This window comes from Adiantum capillus-veneris, chromosome 3 (genome assembly GCF_014529385.1).
Source record: "Adiantum capillus-veneris isolate H3 chromosome 3, ASM1452938v2, whole genome shotgun sequence".
Taxonomy (NCBI): domain Eukaryota; kingdom Viridiplantae; phylum Streptophyta; class Polypodiopsida; order Polypodiales; family Pteridaceae; genus Adiantum; species Adiantum capillus-veneris.
The window spans coordinates 121,078,668-121,092,449 of NC_140933.1; the positions used below are offsets into that span (position 1 = coordinate 121,078,668).

The following is a 13,782-nucleotide window of genomic DNA, read 5'->3' on the forward strand; positions in this document are numbered from 1 at the left end:
ACATCTGCATGGGAAAAGGAGTTTCTTATGCCATAGGGACACTCCCAAGAGACCTCAAAGACCGACGAGACAATAAGAAGAGTCTCTCTCAAAAGACCTCAAACACCGAGGGCAGAGACTCTGTCGTCCTAGGTTTGTTTCCGAGACATTAAGAATGGCAATGATGACTATTCTTGCTTTTAACTTACTTTCCTATACATTTAATTCTATTTTTTACCTTTATCATTGTGTCAGATACACCAAGCCTGCATTGGTTCTCTCGTTGACATTTTGGAATTTTGCAGACGTTCAATATAACATTTCATCTCTCTCTCTCTCTCTCTCTCTCTCTCTCTCTCTCTCACACACACACACACACACACACACACACAGACACACACACATGCATGCATGCACAGGGGCATGCACAAATGCACGTGAGCTCGCACATAGGAGCATGCACAAATGCACAAACACCCATGCATAATAGAATGAGTTAGTGTTAGTGTATCTCTGACTTGGAAAATAATACATGCGGCGGGAGATTTGTAAAATTTTTGTAGCACATCTTACCTTGGAACGATTTCAAAGGTGAAGAGGTGACTCAGCATTTGGTAGGCGCGACTACACGAACCCTAGTTGTGGCGTGAATAATGTACATACCTAGTAACCTTGAATTTGGCACGCAAACTGAGGGTTTAGGTGAAATAGATCCTTTAATATTCAAACTCGACAATGATGGTCAGTAGAGACCATCTTTCCTAGTGCAAAATAGGACTCTTCAAGGACGGTGGCAAGGAGGGTTGTCTAAGAGACAAGCCCAAAGCAACTCTTGATGCTAGTAATCCAATGTATAGAGGGAGATATGTTTATGATGATAATAGAAGACAAGCAAGATATCCACCAACAAAACGCTCCATTTTGGAAATTTCCAATGCAATAACTCAGGCTTGAAGAGCAACCTCTCAAACTCAAAGAGAAACTAATCTTGCACATGTAGGACTATCTAGAGAGTCAGTGTTATGGAAGATCTTTGACTTATATGGCTTTGACTTGTCACATGACTTGGTGTATGATACACTGCATGTTCTTCCATTGAATTTGTTCAGTAAATATACATCAAATGTCATGCAAGGATTGCAAAATGAATCAAAAAAGAAGGTGGATGAATGTTGCAAGCTTGTATACAAGCTTGCACCACCATCAATTCGCAATGGCAGGTGGCCACACACTCCTAGCAAGTACTTTGAAGGCTTTAAGGCATAGGAAAATAAAAAATTTGTTCAGTGGTGTCTGCCATATGTATTGAGTGTCATCAACGAGGTATCAAGACCCATGTATGAGCTTGGTCTTCTCCTAATAGACATTGCCCACACATTTTACAATTTTAGTCGTGAGAAGGTTGGACAAAGGAGAGTATCAAGATGATGCGATCATTGTTCTCATCTTGGCGAGTAAGGAGCGAGGAATTATTTGGTCCAAACTCTTCACCATTGGAGCATGTTGCTGGGAATGGGGAATTGCTTGATGACATTATCAAGCATGGATCTCATGATGTATATCGGTGCTACATTTTTGAAAGGATGGTCTCCATATATATGGGAGTAAAGACAAATAAAAATAATAATGAGATAACTTATGTCCACTTTTACAAGCGTGTTTTGTTTACATGGGTTACTCTCATGCTTCAAGAGGGGAAAGATGGATTCCTGCCACATGAGAGGAATTTGTCATTCTTACACCAAAGGTTGATACTCCCAGACAATTTCACTCTATTGCATCCTATGAGTCCACAATGCTCTATCTTCCATGAAAAAGGGCTCTTGGAACTCTCATCTCTAACAAGAGACATGGAGCTATGGCATAAGATTTTGGCAGATTATGAACCGGCTTACTGCCACAACATGATTAGGGCAAAAGGGATTGGTATAACCAAGAAGAAACGCACAAAGAGATGCCTTTCAGATGAGGAGAAAAGGTACTTTTAGCAACTGTGGGTGATGACAGTTAGTGAAGGTGAAAATACTCTTGTCACAACCTACCAAAAGGTACTTTACCCGGGTGAGGCTTTTAAAGTTGGTGATCATGTGAGTGTAAAGCAGGACAATGGTGATATTGATGATATTCTTGTAGGGCATTGGAAGGCCAAAATAAAAACATTGTTCTCTATCAAGCACAATGGTCAATATTATTTGTATTTTGGGGCAGAGTATTATAGACAATGCATATCCTCACACAATGGGGTTAACGAACTAATAGTTCATCATGCAAGTGGAATGAGCATTGTACAACAACAAACTATGGCATACACTTGGGATTGTGCTAGACCAATCTCATCTTTGATGCATAAGTTCATACCTCTTCCGTTGACAGGTAACAAGCTAGTAGCATATGAGGTGAAGGATTTGATTCAAAGAAAGTGGCTTACAACTCTCGGAGAGGTCGGACATGCACCCCCTTGGTTAGAGGTTGGTGATATCTTTCTAGCAACCAAAAGTGATGGTGAAGATGATCTTGTACACGCAGTTGTTAGAGAGATTGACCACCAGGGCAAAAAATGCAAATTAGCTTGACTAGTACATGATAGTTTTGATCATTGTACATGGAGGGTACAAAGTCAGCAGAATGAAGAGAGATTGGAACTCATGCAAAGTAGTGATAAATGACTTTATTGTAGTTAGTAGGAGGTGCATGTCTTCAAAAAGTGGTGCACAATTAAATTTGCCAGTAGTTTGGAGATGCACAAGTGCTTAGCCTTTGATGTATCTAACAATGAAATACTTTAATTGATTGGAAAAAATATTTTGTTGTGGTTTTTAAGTTTTATTCACACTTTATATGATTTAAGGTATAACTTGTGACATTATAGCTATTACATGGCTTCTCCATCTGAAACAATGTCTCTAAAAGAGACAATAGCAATGCTAGAGAAAAGGGTAAAAGAGCTAGAATCAAGTGGTGGAGAGTCCTCTAAGGCTGATCATAAGAACAGTATGGTAGCTGGAAGATTGTCTCAAAGGCATAGCAAGGCTATACAAGTCGCAAAGGAAGACACAGTTGAAAACCGGTTCCGACATATGAGCAACTCTTTCACTTCCCACTCAAGAAAAGTGATAGAGATCCAGCACTCTTGTATGGAAAAGAGTTCCTTGCAAAGTATTACATTGACAGTGTACATGCAGTCCATTGCTCCAATCTAAGAACTATTAGAGGTTGGATGAAAGCATTTGATTCCAAGCATTGTGACCTACGGCACAATCTAGAGGGGAAGGATGAACTTGTGAGCTTCATTCAAGATCACCATGATGAAATCGAGGAGATGAATTTCCATGGTGCAGAGTACCATTGGAAAGCGGAGGACATCTACACATTTTGCTTACGTCATAGGCAAGCAAAGCAAAAGAATGAAAAGAAAAAATCAACACTGGTCAATACCACAAATTTAATATTTGTAAGCCACATTATCATTATTTTTTCATAGTTTCTAGCTATCAGAATAAGATTGATTATGTGAAGTTGTGCATTGTAGGGAACCGACTTAGTGAATGCAAAGGCGGAAGACAAAGAAAAACAGCTTGTGGGAGTTTCTACATTTTTTTTTTTAATAAAGTTATCTAGAAATGTTATACAATTGCAAATTGAGGACAATCATTTACAACCTATCAATGAGGATGTGTATCATCCTCATATTGACTTTGAGAAAGACCAGAAATATTCAGAGGAAATTTTCACTGGCGTGCAAGTTGAAGCCCTTGTAGATGTATGTTTCTCAACTTATACTATCTCGAGTTATTTTGTACACTTTATTTAATCTAGTTATTTACTATTAGAATGTAGAAGAAGAGGATGAGGCTTTAACTTCAAATGGGTCTTTCTTGGCTCTTATTGAAGATGTCACAAAGATATGTCTATGTTATTGCCCTTTATAATAATTAAACTAGATATGTATTTAATGTGTTTTATTCTGAGAACATGAAAAGGTTGATCTCATTAAAGAACAAATGGATTTTGAGAGCTCTCATGAGGAATATCAAGTAGATGTGAGCTCTAGAAAGAGCAAGCGTGCACCTAAGGTTTACTCACATCTTTTAACTTTTATATATTTCATATCCTTGTATGCTTTGAGCTTTAACTTAACTTTTTGATGTAGTGGAATCAAAAGATGATGGATATGATGCAGACTAAAAAGGCAAAAAGAGATTGCACCAAGAAAAAGGTAGTTGTTATCTATTGCCCAAATGTTCATAGTCTAGAGCTCTAACTGAACTTTTATACTTTCAATTTTCTATGCATACAGAGAATGTTCTTAATGAGAGTGTTACTCTTCAAAACACAAAGGCCTTCAATGAACTCTCAAATGGGCTGCATGAATATGTAAGGAGATTTGACTTTAGTTTTACTCATCTTTTGGCATGGATTAAGCTTTTTCTATTAAGTAGTGACTTTTTACAATTGAACTTTTATTTAGGATATGAACTTTGATAAAGACGACCAAGAGACGATTTTAATCAAGTTTTTAGAGATTCCAACAGTTGATGCATTGTATATAATGCTAAAGTCTAGTTTCAATCTAGCAAAGCGTAGTACAGATTTCATAGGAGATCGTCAAGAGCAAAGTGTGGATGGAATGGGCTCATCATTTGTGGTGTACCTTTTGGCCACAAACAAAGTTAGAATTTTCAAATGTGACTCTTTTCCACTAAGTGTGGATGATGTAATTGTGGTTGAGTGATGTTATGCTGATTTGTTTATTTTAATGTAACCTTGAGACCCAAAGAAAGGGTGAACATTCTAGCATCAACTGTTTTCAAGTATTAAATTTATGACGTAGATTGAATTCTTTTAAAAGCTATTGTGAGTTACTCTTATATATTGTTCTTTTCTTATGAGCTAGTCTCTGCTCCAAAAACCCATGCATAATGAGTTTGATGCAAAGATTTAATTTCTTTGATGCAAGATGTACAACACATTTGTAAGATTTGTTATTATAATATTATTATTTTGATTATAAAGTCAATAAATTTGTATAGAAAAGAAAAATGAAATTTATGTTTTTCACTTATGTGACTCTTTTTGTCTAGCTATTGTATTAGACTGTGTATATAAAACTAACGTGAATATTACTATATAGATTTTCTTCTGTTCCAATTACTATGTAGTTTTTTCTAGTGCATATGTTGGTCAAAAAGCTATATAGTTTTCTTTTCGTGCGTGTTGGATCAAAAAACTACATACTTTTATTATGTGGGTCATTTTTACCGCATATATAAATAATAAAAGATTCCGTTTTTACTAGTTTGGACTTTTCCTACATATGTTCAAGTTTTATGTAGGAAAGTCTTTTTTTTGCTATGTAAGAATTGAATTAAAGGTCCTTGTGAAACCGCATCCAAATGTGTAACGATCCGAAAGTCACATCCCAAAGTATCACTTTCATACATAACAATAAGGTATATTCTCTCTCAAATAGCACCACAGTGTGCCACACGTACATAGCCAAAGATGAAAACCGCATCACTCTCTACACTTTAGGAATCAAACTGCAAAACCTTGATATGTCGAGATCGTTGACAAGCTGTTGCAAAAAATTCAGCACTCAGAATTTCAAAATTTTGATATGACTAGCGCATCCAGAACATGACGAAACCCCAGGGTAGACTCCTAGATCACATGTATCCAAGTCCGGGTGTGAGAGATATGCCAAAAATCTTCGTTTTTTACCCAAAAATTGCAGCATAAACTTGTTGTTGTTGCACCTGCTGTGATTTAGAGTAGAATTTCAGATGCATATGGGATCATTGGTGATAGCCAGAGGTGCTAGGAGTGGTCTCGTATGCGCTTTGCATATTTCTGACACACGAGGCGATGTAATCTCTGTGTATTTGCAGCCATGTTTGGAATGAGAGACGAGACGTGGGTACAATACATTGGGTTTAAGTCAAGGCCACATCTCTGAAATTCATCCCACATCTTGCAGGTCATCTCTTTGAGCCTTGCTATCCCTTTTTCTAGTAATGGTATTCCATAGCCTATCTCCCCCACATTCTTAAAAATATGCATTGGGTCAAGCAAATGATTAATAAGTAAGTCACTCCAATATGGAAGGCCATGAAAAAGAGAGTCTTTTCATCCCAAGTGGCATAAAATCTCCTGATTCTTTACATATGTTCCTTCAATCATTTGCATGCAATCGGTGCATGTTGTGTTTGCATATTTTTAGGTAAAGGTAGTGTGCCTCACCGTGTTTTGCTCGTGTCTGCCAGCTAGTGTCCCAATCGCCCACATTTATCTCGTTATTCTTTATACATACAAAGAGTAAGGATCTCTCACTCATTCTCACATTGTGGTCATACAGTGAGATTTGGGAGCTCCATCCACATCTTGTGTACTCTCTCTGTCTCTCTCTCTCCCCTTCTTACTCTCCGCAAACGCACTGCATTCCCGTACTCACACATATGTTTGGTCCATGCAGCTCATGTCCTTCTGGCAAAAATTTTCCATGCTCCTCGTACATTGTCTTGCCCAAATAATCAAAGTTACGAAAGCCAAGTCAAGGACCACATAGTGCACATGCATGGTTGCCTGAGTAACTCAAACCTTGAAACCAGAAATAACAAAACAAAAAGGATCAAGCATTAGACAAGCACCACCTACATAATGTATATATGTATGGGTTCAAGAGTACTTACCTAAACACTAACCAAATCCTAGCCAATCATGCATGGTCCAAATTAGACAAGCACCACCTACAGAATGTATATATGTATGGGTTCAAGAGTACTTACCTAAACACTCACCAAATCCTAGCCAATCATGTATGGTCCACATGAGAATGCCTTGCACATGGGCATGTCGTCGACCAACCGGCTCGGACATGTCAACCACATCAATCCCTCTCCACAAGATTTACAGCTCTTCTATAAGTGGTGTCAGATAAAGATCCATGTTATCTACCTTGTACTTCCATGGAACAATCAATGACAATAGCAAATGGTCCTTTTTGATAGCCAACCATGGTGAAAGGCTATATTTCACCAAGAAATAGACCATGTGCTCCATGAGGAACTCCAAATTCAAAATGGGTTTACTCCATTCATTGTTAAACCAAAACCGACACAACAAGGTTTTTCTTTTAATGCAGGCCATTGTTCCTCTATGTGCTTCCATGCAAGCAAATTGGCAGGCACCCACATCACATCATCTATGGATTTGGTGTTTTGATTCCATGTCATCAAAGTTGCTATAGACTTGCACCTAAACATGCTCTTTATTCTTGGAATGATTGAAAAGTGTCGTAGAATAGTTGTAGGGATTTTCCCTGTGTGTCCTCTCTATACCTATTTGATCCGCATTTGGAAATTGTTCCAAATACTCATACTCATTTCAAAAGAGTAAGAAATCATTAGGACATGCATGGGTTGATAGCTGTTTGGTGGCAAGTCAGGTAGTGATTGCCTTTTGATAAAATTTGCTCGTTGAGCAATCTGAGAAAACCATTTAAAAAATTTAAACAATTACTTTTTATTTTTAATTAAATTAGTATATAAAAATATATATTTACTTGAAAAGCTCTGTAACACTCATGTTGGACCATCCATAAATAGATTGCAGCTTAAGCATTGCAAAAGTTGTACGAAGAACACAAATTTTGGCACTGTTGTAAAGTAGCATGTGGGCAAGCATTTGCATCATCTCTCCTTCCTCTTCATCATTTTCATGCCGTCATTGTAAATGGGATGATAGAGGTTGAGAGGTTGTGTTTCCTTGATTGCTAGTGCTTTTTCCACCTTGTCTTTCAATGATGGGGTCCATGTCAAAAGAAGACATCCAGCATCTGTTCCATCTCAACTTCTTGAAATGTGGCATCGAATGTTGATGGAGTAGACTTCATCGGTGGTGGCTCATTTTATATTCTCCTCCTTTGTTGAGATCGTGATGAAATTGGAGCAATATCTAAGAGTTGAACTATCCTCCCATGACCATGAGATTAATAACATAGATCTTGTAGTTGATCTACGGGAAAGATATCATTAGTTGCATATATGCTGATCATAGATCTTTCGTTTCTAAAATATTTGATGCTTACATAGAATACAAGAGCATGCCATCCTATCCTCCATAATTAGTCTAAATATTGCAAAAAAAAAAAAGTAATAGTAAGTGCACACGGCTAGATTATTATTAGAACATATAACATGAGTTAACACACAAATTGGAAAAAATGGCTATAGCTAGCTAGCTGTAAGCAGACCATTGAACAACCATAAACGTCTTCATACAGCCAACCCTAATGGGGCCAAACCAAAAGTTGCTAGCCTTAATCGGCCAAACCATAAGCGAATTTATAGGGCCAAACCCTAATCGGTCAAACCATTTGTTGCTAGCCCTAATCGTCCAAACCATAAGCGTCTTCACACAGACAATCCTAATCGACCAAGACAAAAGTAGATAACAATGTAAACTACCTCACATTCTCCAGCCATGTCCGATCCCTGCACACCTCCGTCTAGAGGTGCATGGAGACATTAGGAAGAGAATGGGGTCTAGGAGGACCTCTTTATTTTCAGATTATGAAGGTGATCTAAGTTTCATAATATGTTATACAAGAAACATATAATACGTCATATACTACATGACCTCATATTATACGGGCGTATTATACGGTGCCATGTCAGCAAAAACGGGCAATCAATTCTTTTCGTAGTTTTTTGATCGAAAAAACTTTTGATTCAAAAATACTTTGGACAAAGTATTTTTCAATTGAAGAATATATTGATTAAAAAGAAGTATTTATAGCAGCAACACGCCTTATTGAGACTAGTATTTATCACAAAAGGTATTCCATGTTAAGAGTAAAAGAATGAATCTTGAATCTTTTTATAATTCAAAAATTATTGAAAATTAAAATAGTTTTAATTTTTTTTATTAAAATCAATTTAATGCTTTTTAAAAATTTGATTGATTTTTTTTTTTAAGGCTCAAATTATGTAAGCTTTGTATGTTGTGTAGAGCTCAAATTATCACTCATACAAGGTGTTTATTTTTTAGGAATCACTTGCTACGTGCTCAATTTACTAACATGCGGAAGTGAATTAGTGATTTAATTTAGAGATTGTTGTTGTGTGAAGAGTGTACTCTCATATGAGGTTATCACTTTGCAAAATATAATAGAATAGAGTTCAATTTTGTTTAGATAGGTTCGATTTTGACGTGCAGATACTTTCTCACCTCAAAGGGAACATAGATAGAATTTTTTTTGTCTAGTGTAGAGCCATTATATTATGCTCTCACTCAAATCAAAATTTAGAAATCTCATGTCCAAATTATACATTGATATTACGTTATCTTTATTTGGATTGCTATGTCTATCATACTGTGTGATTGTACACATGCAACAACTGCAGATAGATAAGATTTCAAAGATCTACCATGGAGTGTGAGAACTTCATGTTCACACTTCAGAGAGATATGACAATCATCAAGGTTTACAATTAATCCTCATGTTCCAATGAGAATCAATTGCAAGATTTGATCAATATTATCGATTATCATAATATGTGAAAGCCATAAGCTTGCACTTTAGATAAATTATAGTGCAACGTGATGATGAGTTTTGTTTGTATTGTTTTAAATAAGTGATTAAGATTATCGCTTATCAATTATCGTAATGCGTGAAAGACAAAAGCTTGCACTTTAGATGAATCAATATAGTACGATGTCATTGAAATGTTTTGTTTGAAGTGATGAAGTTAATTATCGCATCAAAATATAATTTCATTGACATAAGTGTATTGAAGAATGATAAGACTATCATTGTTTATTGCTAATTGATAATGTAGCGTGAGACTAACTGATAATATGGACAGATTCTGATCACTTTATTGTTCGATAGAGCATTGCTTGTGTGGTTTGTTGCTTTGAATTAATTTTTGACCTCAAAATTGACAAGTGGATTTGTTGATCTAGCAGTTCAAATTTATATGTCAGCATGGTGAAAGGACATGAGTGGAGTTACGTCCACGAGCTACGTGCTGGAAAGAATACATCTTGATTAAAATGCAAGACCTACAGCCATGAGTTCAATGGTAATGTGACCAGAATTAAAGAGCATTTGTTTAAAGTCCCTAGTAATGTGGCCGAGTGTACGGCTCTGCCAAGAAACATTCATGCTAGATTGCCAAAGTATGCTCGCATAGAAAAGAAAATTCTTGCAGCTAAAAATAAAAGTGCTAATGCCAAACAAGTTGCAACGGATGTTGAAATGTTTGTTGTCAATGAGAGGACAGAGCATGTGCCTACAGAAGAAAATGACCACACTCCCCAGTCAGCACCTTTTGATGGGATGCTTCAATGTCAGCAACAACAAATCCTAGCTAGCTAAAGTTAGTAAAGCATCATCCAATTGCCAAACACTGTATGAAGTGATATATAAGCAATGGTTGCTTGAGTTGCACTTGAAATGGACACAAGATTTTGTGGCATGCGGTATACCATTCAATGCTATGCGCAACCCCATATTTCAAGGTGCTTTAATGAGCACAACCAAAAAAGGGTTTGTGCTTCCTGATTATAATAAAATGCACACAGAGTATGTAGATAAATTGAAAGACAGTACTGAAGCCATCCTCAAGCACACGGTGGTGGACTTTGTTCTTGCATATGGTTGCACCATAGCATTGGATGGATGGACCAACTATCAAAAGAAGCCGTCGTCAATGTGATGCTTATCAACCCTAGAGGGTCTATGTTCGTAGAAGCAATTGACAAATCTTTAAAAGAGAAGACCAATTATTATCTAGCAAGGATATATGAGTGTGCTATAGCAAAGGCAGGTGGGCCAAAGAATGTGACTGTAATTGTCACAGATAATGCATCCAATTACAAGGCTACAGGGAGGGCTATCCAAGTTAAGTACCGAGAGAGTACTTGGGTGCCATGTGCCACGCATACTCTTAATTTTCTAATAAAAGACATTGGTAAAATGGTCGTCATAAAACAAACGTTTCCGGATGAAAATCATGTGGTGAAATTTATTAGAGAGCATCAATTTCCGTATGATCTTTTTTGAATAAAATCCCCCAACAAAACTTTGCAGATATTATGTGCGACAAGAATTGTAGCCACATACTATGTTCTTGCTTGCAAGAGATGGGCCTGCAGGTTCTTGTTGCAAATGACCGGCCTAATCTAGAAATGGTCAGTAAAGTGATGCATACTATTGCAGCTTGGCTTGGGCCTCTGATAGCTCTATCTCAAGCTCAAGGATTTTGCCGCACAAAATATCAGGTGTCTCTCCTTGGCTTGCAAGATCTTGCCCTTGGCTTGCTAATGCAACAAGCATCTCTAACTCTTTGAAAAGCAGAATTATGGGACATTTACATGCAAGCATTAAATTATTGGTGTGACTTGCTACCACTTTCTCTGCAATCTAGCCAAGCCCAACGCCAGAATTCTTGGGGCAGTCTAACCAATCTACATGTCTCCCAAGGATGTCGTAAACATAGCATTACTGTATAAAGTAGAGTGCCGTTTGGTTATTATTTGGCAAAGCTCTCTCTTGGCGTATGAATCTTTGTAGCAATACTCGTGCAAGTCCTTTGTGCTACAAATCTGATAGCTTTACAGAAGCCGATTCCTTGGCATTGCTGCTGATTCAAAATAGTTGCTAGCACACAAAGTGGATTGGACATAGCTTCCTACACTCCTTAAGACTGAGAGGCTCACCTTGCAACCCGGACTCGTCCTCTTTGATTTGCACAATAGCTTTGAGGTCTTTCTCTTGGCCATAATCCTCTCCCTCTTCTTTGTAAATGGCTTGTGCTTCAGCGTGGTTAAGTTCTTCTTCCATATCTATCAATCAAGTGAATATGTCATCATTAAAAAGACTTATCATGAAGTTAACAAGCTATCACTTTCAAATCTTCAAAGAAAAAGATAGGTTAACTTAATCATGCTGCAAGAAAGAGACATAATATTTATCACCATGTCGATGGAAAGAGACAAGATAACTTGATCCATTATATAATTACAAGCACAACTAAAGAGAACAATAATCAAATCATCACTTTAATCATCAGATGGGCGTATACTAAAAATCCTTACAATTTCATAGCCCACTCTATGGGAACCGTTTAGATAGAGAGAAAGATCAAGAATGTTAGGTTGGGTTGAGGGATTGTTTTGCTTGCCACTCTCAAGGTGGGTAAGTACATTCCTAAAAAATAAATTTTGTTTTGCTCTTGTGGCATTGAAATGCACTTCAAGAGTCATTTACAAGTATGACACATGGAGTAGATATCCATGGCTTTATTCCAGGGAGGGGGATTAGTAGATATGCATTCTGGGGCAACCCATGGAAAATATATCTCGATCTGCTTTCTAGTTCCTATTTGCAAGTTGCAGAGAGGAGGAAAGCACCTTCGTTGTTTTGGTCTTTATACATGACCCCCAATCCACAACGCCTGCATAGACCCCCTTCTATCCCGCAAAGTGAAGCATCATGTGCGATAGTGAAGGTCATTGTGGAGATAGTCGTGCACTTGTAGATACTTTAGGGTCTGAAGAAGAGTGTTTATTATCTGCAAAATTTTTATTTTGGAATAGCTCTATTGTTCCTTCAGTGGTTACATAATCGCGAATGGTAGGTTGATTGGCATCAAAAGTGTACTCTTTCATCCAGTGCTCTACATGGCCTCCATTCCATAAACGTGAAATGAGCATTGGATGCTCTATGTGGCAAACCATGGCAAGTGGATAAATAATGCCGCGATGAGCGATGTCCAAAATTGTGGCTTTGTTTTTGACCTACGGATCCAATGTGGGTCCATGCAAGTGGACTTTGAAGATCTTCAACGCATACAATGGCTCTTTAAATGCAAAATGTGTGACACCTACATGCTTCACGTGTGCCCATCTCCCTCCTCCCAGTTGCGGAGCCTATATGTTGAAGATTGCAGTTTCTGGCAAAAGATGTAATACAGGGGGGAACTGAGACTGATCAAGAGTGAGAGTGACACTAGAAGCAGACTCTATTATAACGATAGTTTTATGACTCTTTAGTAGCATCAAAAGAGTTGATGCCCACTCTCGTGTGCTTTGCTGCTCTTTCTGTCTTTCCCTTGCTCTTGAACTCAGTATACAACTCTTGCACAAGTTGTATGCGAGTAGCTATGCCTGGAAAAGTAATGATTTTAGGACTTTTTAGATCCTGAAAAATCTTTGCAATCTGTCTAATAGACTGCTTGACCATGTTCAATAATGAACCTGATGTCATTAGAGATATGTCAAAAGCAGCTGGTGTAAATGCGTACTAAAGCTACTCAAATAGAGACTTTGCTAAGGCCTCTGTGAATTGGTAATAATGTTCCGGAGTAGAGGGGTTTAGGAAACAACAAAGCTCAGGCTCTGACATGTGATAAAAGTGCCATACTATCACTTCAAATGAAAATTTTCATTTGATGTTTCGCCATCTTAGTATCCGCCATATCTGCAAGATATAGTTTTAAAACATAAATGTTGTCAGAGGAGAGGGGAAAATATCAAAATTGTGTCATGATCCTAATCCATACATAGCAAACAACAATATATTATGATTGCAATCCATACATTAATTGTACAATAGAGAGGAGAACACCCAAAGAGAGAGAGAGAGAGAGAGAGAGAGAGAGAGAGAGAGAGAGAGAGAGAGAGATGGAGAGAGGTGAACAAGCTAGGAGTATGAGGGACGTTCATCACAAGAACTAGACCCTGTTATGTGCGTTACATAATACACGTAAACAATTGGAGAATGAATGTGAACAACCC

The 13,782-nt window shown here is 37.5% G+C and overlaps 1 pseudogene; it reads left to right on the forward strand.

Moving 5' to 3' along the window:
* The first annotated feature begins 828 nt into the window (after positions 1-828).
* LOC147461619 (uncharacterized) lies at positions 829-2,445 on the forward strand (annotated as a pseudogene).
* Positions 2,446-13,782: the final 11,337 nt, after the last annotated feature.